This window comes from Triticum dicoccoides, chromosome 6A, assembly GCF_002162155.2.
Source record: "Triticum dicoccoides isolate Atlit2015 ecotype Zavitan chromosome 6A, WEW_v2.0, whole genome shotgun sequence".
Classification (NCBI taxonomy): domain Eukaryota; kingdom Viridiplantae; phylum Streptophyta; class Magnoliopsida; order Poales; family Poaceae; genus Triticum; species Triticum dicoccoides.
This window is the reverse complement of record NC_041390.1, coordinates 30,083,699-30,090,277: the sequence shown is the minus strand read 5'-3', so window position 1 is coordinate 30,090,277 and position 6,579 is coordinate 30,083,699. Positions and strand designations below refer to the sequence as shown.

At 44.4% G+C, this 6,579-nt stretch overlaps 1 long non-coding RNA gene across 3 annotated transcripts; it reads right to left on the bottom strand.

The window, feature by feature from the left end:
- Nucleotides 1-1,729: 1,729 nt before the first annotated feature.
- On the bottom strand, nucleotides 1,730-6,359 carry LOC119314253. Of its 3 annotated transcripts, none has more exons than XR_005152250.1 (5): nucleotides 6,114-6,359; nucleotides 5,280-5,674; nucleotides 3,957-4,704; nucleotides 3,034-3,121; nucleotides 1,730-2,281 (listed from the first exon to the last, which is right to left on the bottom strand). It is a non-coding gene; the product is annotated as an uncharacterized LOC119314253 (long non-coding RNA). The 3 variants fall into 3 exon arrangements; XR_005152248.1 differs by having other exon boundaries at nucleotides 5,280-5,660; XR_005152249.1 differs by having other exon boundaries at nucleotides 4,535-4,704; nucleotides 5,280-5,660.
- Between the last annotated feature and the right edge of the window lie 220 nt (nucleotides 6,360-6,579).

Here is a 6,579-nt window from a genome sequence, read left to right as displayed (position 1 = left end):
CGACGACTGCTGCATTGCAGCACCGGCAACATCTAACGAAGAGTTCAGAGCAGCAGGAACCGGAGAGCTCGCGGGGGCTCGTGGCGAGGGGGGTTGAAGCACCACGAGCACCAAAACGTCTTATATGAGGGAGAACCAAAGGATGTTGTGGAGGGGCGGGGAGCTTCAGCAGGAGGAGGGGTGGCTGAGCTCGCCGGAGGAAGGGGTGAGAGATAGGAGAGGGCAGGTCGCACCTGAGGAAGACGAACCACAGAAAAGAAAAGAGAGGTCGAGTCCACAAGGACACGTGTTAGGCAAACGACGCGGCTTACACGCCAGAGAGATCAGTCGGTTGATATTAACACTACTCCCTATGTAAAGAAATATAAGAGCATTTAGATCACTATTTACGGAGAGAGTACATTGCAAGGGGCAAAGCTGTTATATCACGAGGAGTAATATGTGAGGATAAGTAACTTCCTGCAGAGACATTGTTTGAGACCAATCCTAGAAGCAGAAGTGTTGTGCAAAAGTTATACAAGTAGCACCAACTGGTAATCCTAGGTTCCATGGATGATTCTACATGCTCAATGCTCAGGAAGAAGGATTTCTGGAAGGTTGTAGGACACCTATTGAAGTCGACGGTTATACTTTAAAAAAAAAATCAACGATTACTTTGCGAAGTGAACCACATGAGCTCAAGGCTTGGCATCTTCAGGAAGGGATGACAAGAACAATCTCTATCCTCTAGCATTTGCAGTTTTTGGCAAAAGAAGGGACAATTTTGTGGTGTCAATCTCTATCCTTTATTGTAGGCATTATGGATAAAAACTACAAGACTGGTTAGTGGTGAATAACTTATGCGAAGTTCTTTAGCAAGTTGATTTTAGATGCGAGAGATAAAATTGGGAGCAAGATCTTGTCTAGGTTTCATGTTAGGAGAGAGGGACTGGCTAAAGTTTATTGGAAAATAACCCCTACTTACGTTGAGGGTGGAAAATAAGGAGAAAAGGAGTTGATGAAAAAGATGAACCTAGTGGGAAAGCAAGGATAACCAACCATAAAACGCTCTAACTTTCATAGGCAAGGCCACAACACACTGTTGGAGGTCTGATCTGGAGATAAGAAAGAGCAAGCACAAGGTAATTTTCCCCTTCATTTTCACATCTTACAACTTGCTGATTTCCTGATGCATTCTCCATCACTTGCAGAGTAACATACGCTTCCCTGGAGAAGCAAGTGGAGAAGCAGCTCCTGATGCTCCACCTGCCCAACATGCAACTCCTAATGCACCACCTAGACTAGATGAAGCTCCGCCATGTCGACTTGCACAAGCTACTGCAACTTGACATTTGACTTGTTTTGGATTTTGGGTTCTTGCTTGTCAAATGGCTTGAAAGATCGCATTTTGTGGTCACAAGTTAGTACGTACTATGTAGGAAATATGCAGAGTTTCAAACACCAAACTGCATTGCATCTTGCACAACTCCACCTATCCAGTATCGAGCGCGTAAATCACCAACACCCTTGTTCCATCTATCCAGTATCCAGCATGTGCCACAGTTCCACCAAACATCCCTTTGTTCCTCCTCCTCGACAGAGTTCCACAGGGAAATTACATGCCAAGATGAACCATACGCAAGGCAAAGTACTACCATATAGGATATGCAACACAAGTCCCTTAGTAACTGCTTTGCTTTTCACACGAGGAAAAAGCTCTGCCTATTTTATCAACGAAAACACGAGCAAATAAAGCAAACATAATATAAAGTGCTTTGCCGTCTCAAAGCATCTACACAGAATATAACCAACTCCAAACAAGGCATGAAATCTCAAACATACGGCACAAATCAAACGATCAGATATAGCTACAGGTGCACAGCGGCACAGGCCTACGCCACACTCCCCCTGCACAGGCCGCACAGCTTGTAGCCCTCCTGGAGCTGCTTGCGTAAGCAGGGGGCGTGGTACAGATGCTGGCAACGGAGAACGACTAGCTCGTCATCCTGCACGAAATCAACAATACAAATAGGGCACCTGCTGTTGAAGTCGACCGGAGCCTCCTCGCCGTCTCCTCTGGGCGGGTATCTCGCCGTCCCTAAAGCCCGCATGGTCCACCATGCCGTTCAACACCGCCGGGCTCGCCAAAGGAGCAGAAGAGCTATAGGAACCAGGACGATCGAGCAGCAGATGATAAGAACGTCCAGATTTGTCAAATGATGCACGCTGAAGTCCCAATCGGAAGCTGCCGCAGGCGCCGGGCCAAGCACCCCTCCAGCACTCGCCGACAACTTCCCCATGTCTGAATGTTGCAAAATCAGAAAGAAAAAAAACAATCATTAAAGTTAAGCATACAAAATGATTCCATGGAGCTGGTATTCACCGCTATCTTTCACTGGTACGGTGTACATTACAGACAGCATTCTCCTCTACCAAATTATTAAGATGTCATAAACAAAGTGGCAGAGAGGAGATTGCTGTTTCCACATCACCATAATTCATTTATTTATTTTCATGGGAAATCACCATAATTTCATTAACACACATAACCTATCCAATTGAGTTATATTATTTCAAACTAGTCACTGCATAGTGGAGAAGCATTAGCATAATTAAAATAAGTCGACCTGCAGACTGACTACTGACCACTCAAATAAATAAGCTTCAGCTAAACGCTATGCACCAAACTTGGGCATTTCCATATGTAAAATAAGTTGTCTAAATATATAAGACGTCATAGCTCAATCAAGATCCACACCCTAGACTTAAAATGTTTGATTGTACACAATAGATATTCTTCAAGTGCACACCGTTCATGCAACTGAAAAGCTAAAGTGTCATACATATCTTAACTTCAGATATCCACCAGAATAAAAGATTGTGGGAGAAACCAGTCAAACAAAAAAAGATTGTGTGAGGAATTTCAGATATTGTACACGATGAATGCAAATTGAATTCAGTTCAGGAAAGCATATGCAGATCGCATATCCTGGCAAGTGCAAGTAATGTATGAAAGACTAAACAGGAAGAAGGTGGCCCTTTCATTAAACCTACCAGAACAGAAGATGATCGTGGGAGAGGAACTTCCCAAGTAAAGCTGAAGTGTTCTAGACTTCTAGTTTTCCAGTTACATGAATCCTGGCTGCAAGACAGCATACGCAACATATTTCACTTTAGTCTTTTACCGAGTTCACAAATTTACGATCAGCAAAGCTAATTAATCAGAGAAAAGTCAAGATTCATCAATGTCCAAATTACAAGTTCCTACGTATGACAATAAAGAATGTACAAACTGTGGCAGGTACACACAAAAAATTTACTCTTACAAACCGGAGCAAAAACAACTAAATAGGATTACTCTCACATCACATGTTGCCAAATACGGTACATAAGTAATACAGTCGTATCCTTGTAGTTTCCACATAACAGATCTACATGCATCCTATCTTTGGAATCAACATGAAAAGGCACTGCACTGGGTCGCTACAACTAGTGCGATCAGCACAAAATTAAGCCCAGATTTGTCAAATCTGACACCAGTACGACTACACATTACAAGAATTCATCGCCTTGAGAAGCATCAGCCGCCAATGATACTAGATAGCACTTTCCTCTATCAAGGATGACGTGAAGAATATGGGAAAATTACAAGGGAGCGGAAAGGACAAATCAGCATTCATCAGCATTCTGGAGCCTAATGTAGATTCAACAAGTGGATGGGCTCATGAGCAGTAAGTAGTCCATTAATGCTAACATCAACCAAATGAACATGACGCGATATATAGCAGTATCAAATGTAGCAACAAGACAAGTGAAAACGCTCGCTCTGATTAGTCCTTTTGCAACCAAGCAGAAGCAGCTTCATGCTTAAACCTGAACTTTCAAGGATGATATTTGGGTTTCATTGGAACACAATGGGTTGGGGCTTTTCATCCAAAACATAAAGAGATTACATACAAGGGTGTGATTGTACTTACCGACACACAAGCACTTCACAAGAGCAACTACGTAACACTGAACCGTACTGCTGGAATCAATCAAGATAGCATCAAAAGGAGATTGTGGACTTGACTGGAAGGGCAAGGAAGGAGAGGAGGGAGAGAGAGGGAGAGGGAGAGGGAGGGAGGGGGAGGGAGAGAGAGGGAGAGAGAGCGAGAGGGAGAGGGAGGGAGAGAGAGAGAGAAAGACGCGTGGGGGGAGTGAGAGAGAGGGAGGGATGAGGGAAAGAGAGATGAAGAGAAACAAGCAGCAAGCCCGAGTATTTATTTTTTCGAATGTTGGCAGTTGCTCTGCCAAACTCATTGATTAGAAGGGAAGGCCAGTTACAGAGAGCACCCACGAAGGGTATGAGAAGCAAAAGAAAAGAAAGTCAGCAAGTGCCGAAAAAGAGAAACAAGTCCCAGTATTCCATTGCCTAATATGAAGCTTACTTAGAAAGTTTTGGCTAGAGGCCTGAGGAGGGGAGGAGGATACGGGAGATGGAGAGTGGAGGAGAGAGATTTGAAGAGAAGCAAGCAACATGTTCCAGTATTCCATTGCCTGATCTGAAGCTTACTTGGAATGTATTGGGTAGAGGCCTGACGAAAATGGAGCATGGTAGATGACAACGTGGTGGGTGCATACATTTGTAGCTTCAATCCAAATTCCCTTCCAATGTAAGAGGCCATACTTTTGAGGACAAAATTCAGTCCAACCAAGCCAAGCTGAGGGTCAACTGGTTCTCCTCTGTAGAAACCAAGGCAAATCTCGTTTAGGAATTTATCTTAAACCAACTGATAATTGACAGATGTCAAGCATTAGAACATGAAAAATAATGATAGAATAGAACAATCAAGACTGAGCAATGAACATTGTTTTTTTATATAAAAAATGTATATGAGCAAGACACATCCCATGTCACTTAACACAAATTGCTATGTTACAATGATATACGTACATGCATAAATTTTTATGGAGAAGCACACAGGAGATACGTCGACTAATAATGAAGGAAATTAACAATATTCTTTTAAAAAACGTGGAAACAATATTTGCACATCTTTTCACCAAGAGGAAAAGCAAGCATACATGCATAAGTTATGAGGTATGCTTGGGCAAGCACTTGCCACAATCCTCACTACATGTAGAAGCCAAGAGAAATGACACACAACACAGCCATTAGCCTAAAAATAAATACATAACATTTGAAGAATGTGCAGGAAAAATGCTCTTTCTAGGTACGAAAGGATATACTTTTCAAGTGACCACGAAAATAAAGAATATGCAATGCCAAGAGTCAAAGGAGGAACCAAATACCAAACCTTCATGGGACAATCGGAGTTTGTGGGTGCGACAGGCGGCACCTTTGGTTATCTTTTGCTCATCTATAGGCCAAGTTCTTTACTTGGCTGGCGCTGCACAACATGTGCTGGACCGCAGTCTTCAACACAAGCCGCACTGCCCACTTTGCTGCCAGATGTCTGAGACAATTCCCCGCGTCCTCATGCAGTGCTTCTTCTCTCGAGCAATTTAGTTCGATTCGCAACTCACAGATGCTGGTTCCAAGCGGTTCTGACTCCATCCAGGACTGGTGGCACCACGCTAATGGGGCAATTCCTCCGACCAGTCGATCCTCCTTCAACTCCTTGGCAGTCTCTGTATCAGAGAGAGGAATGCCAGGGAATTCGACAGCGTCGCCAGCCCTAGGCACATTTTGCTAGGAAAAATCAGGGTAGGTATATCCTTCAACACTACAGTTTAAAGGTTTAACTATGCAGTATGACAACAACATTTACTACAAAATCATTCCCAATTACCCAAAGAGAGCTAAACTAACTACTACAGTACTGTAGTTCAATTGCAGTTACTTACACATGAATGAGCTCAAGCCAGGCACAAATCTTGCAAACCAAAACCAAGAGTACCGCACAATGATGTTTGTGATTCGTAGAATACCCTCTATTTTACATACTTGCACCACAGAGAAACCAAGCAAATTGAAATCAATTTTATGGATCTACAGTTAACCCACCCAGCCGAGGAAAAGGGAAAACATGTACGCAGCTGTCCGGATCCTAAACGCAACAAGCTAATCTCACAACCAAGATTGCTCTTGTCCTGCGATTGCGAGAAACACGGAAAGGAGCAGTGTGTACCTGTCCCTGATAGAAGCACGGTGAGGTCCTCCGAGGGGAAGTGCCTGCCCCGCCACGCGCCATGGCGCTTCCACTTCCCCGCGCCGCCGTCGCCCGACCGGAGCGCGAACAGCCACCCCCTGGAACGCGGCGGGGTCGACATTCGGGACGGCGGCGCTGGCGCCGCAGCAGGTGGGGGACCAGGAGAGCGCGGCGGCGGGGTGGGAGGCGGCGGCACTTCCAGCAGATGCGGTGAAATGAGCAGGATTTTTTTTATCGCCAAAACACCGTTTTTTTAGCGAACACCGTTGTCTTTTCTAAAAGAAAAAAACAAACGGACATTATAACCGTGCAACTTTCAGCCTTCTCAGCCTATTTACGTTTCTGGCCATTGGATCTTTGCTTGTGGTCGTTTCTGGCCGCTTGATCACCTTCGATTTTTTCGTGGGCTGCTTACTGCCGCCACCGAGGATGCTTTTAGTAGCCT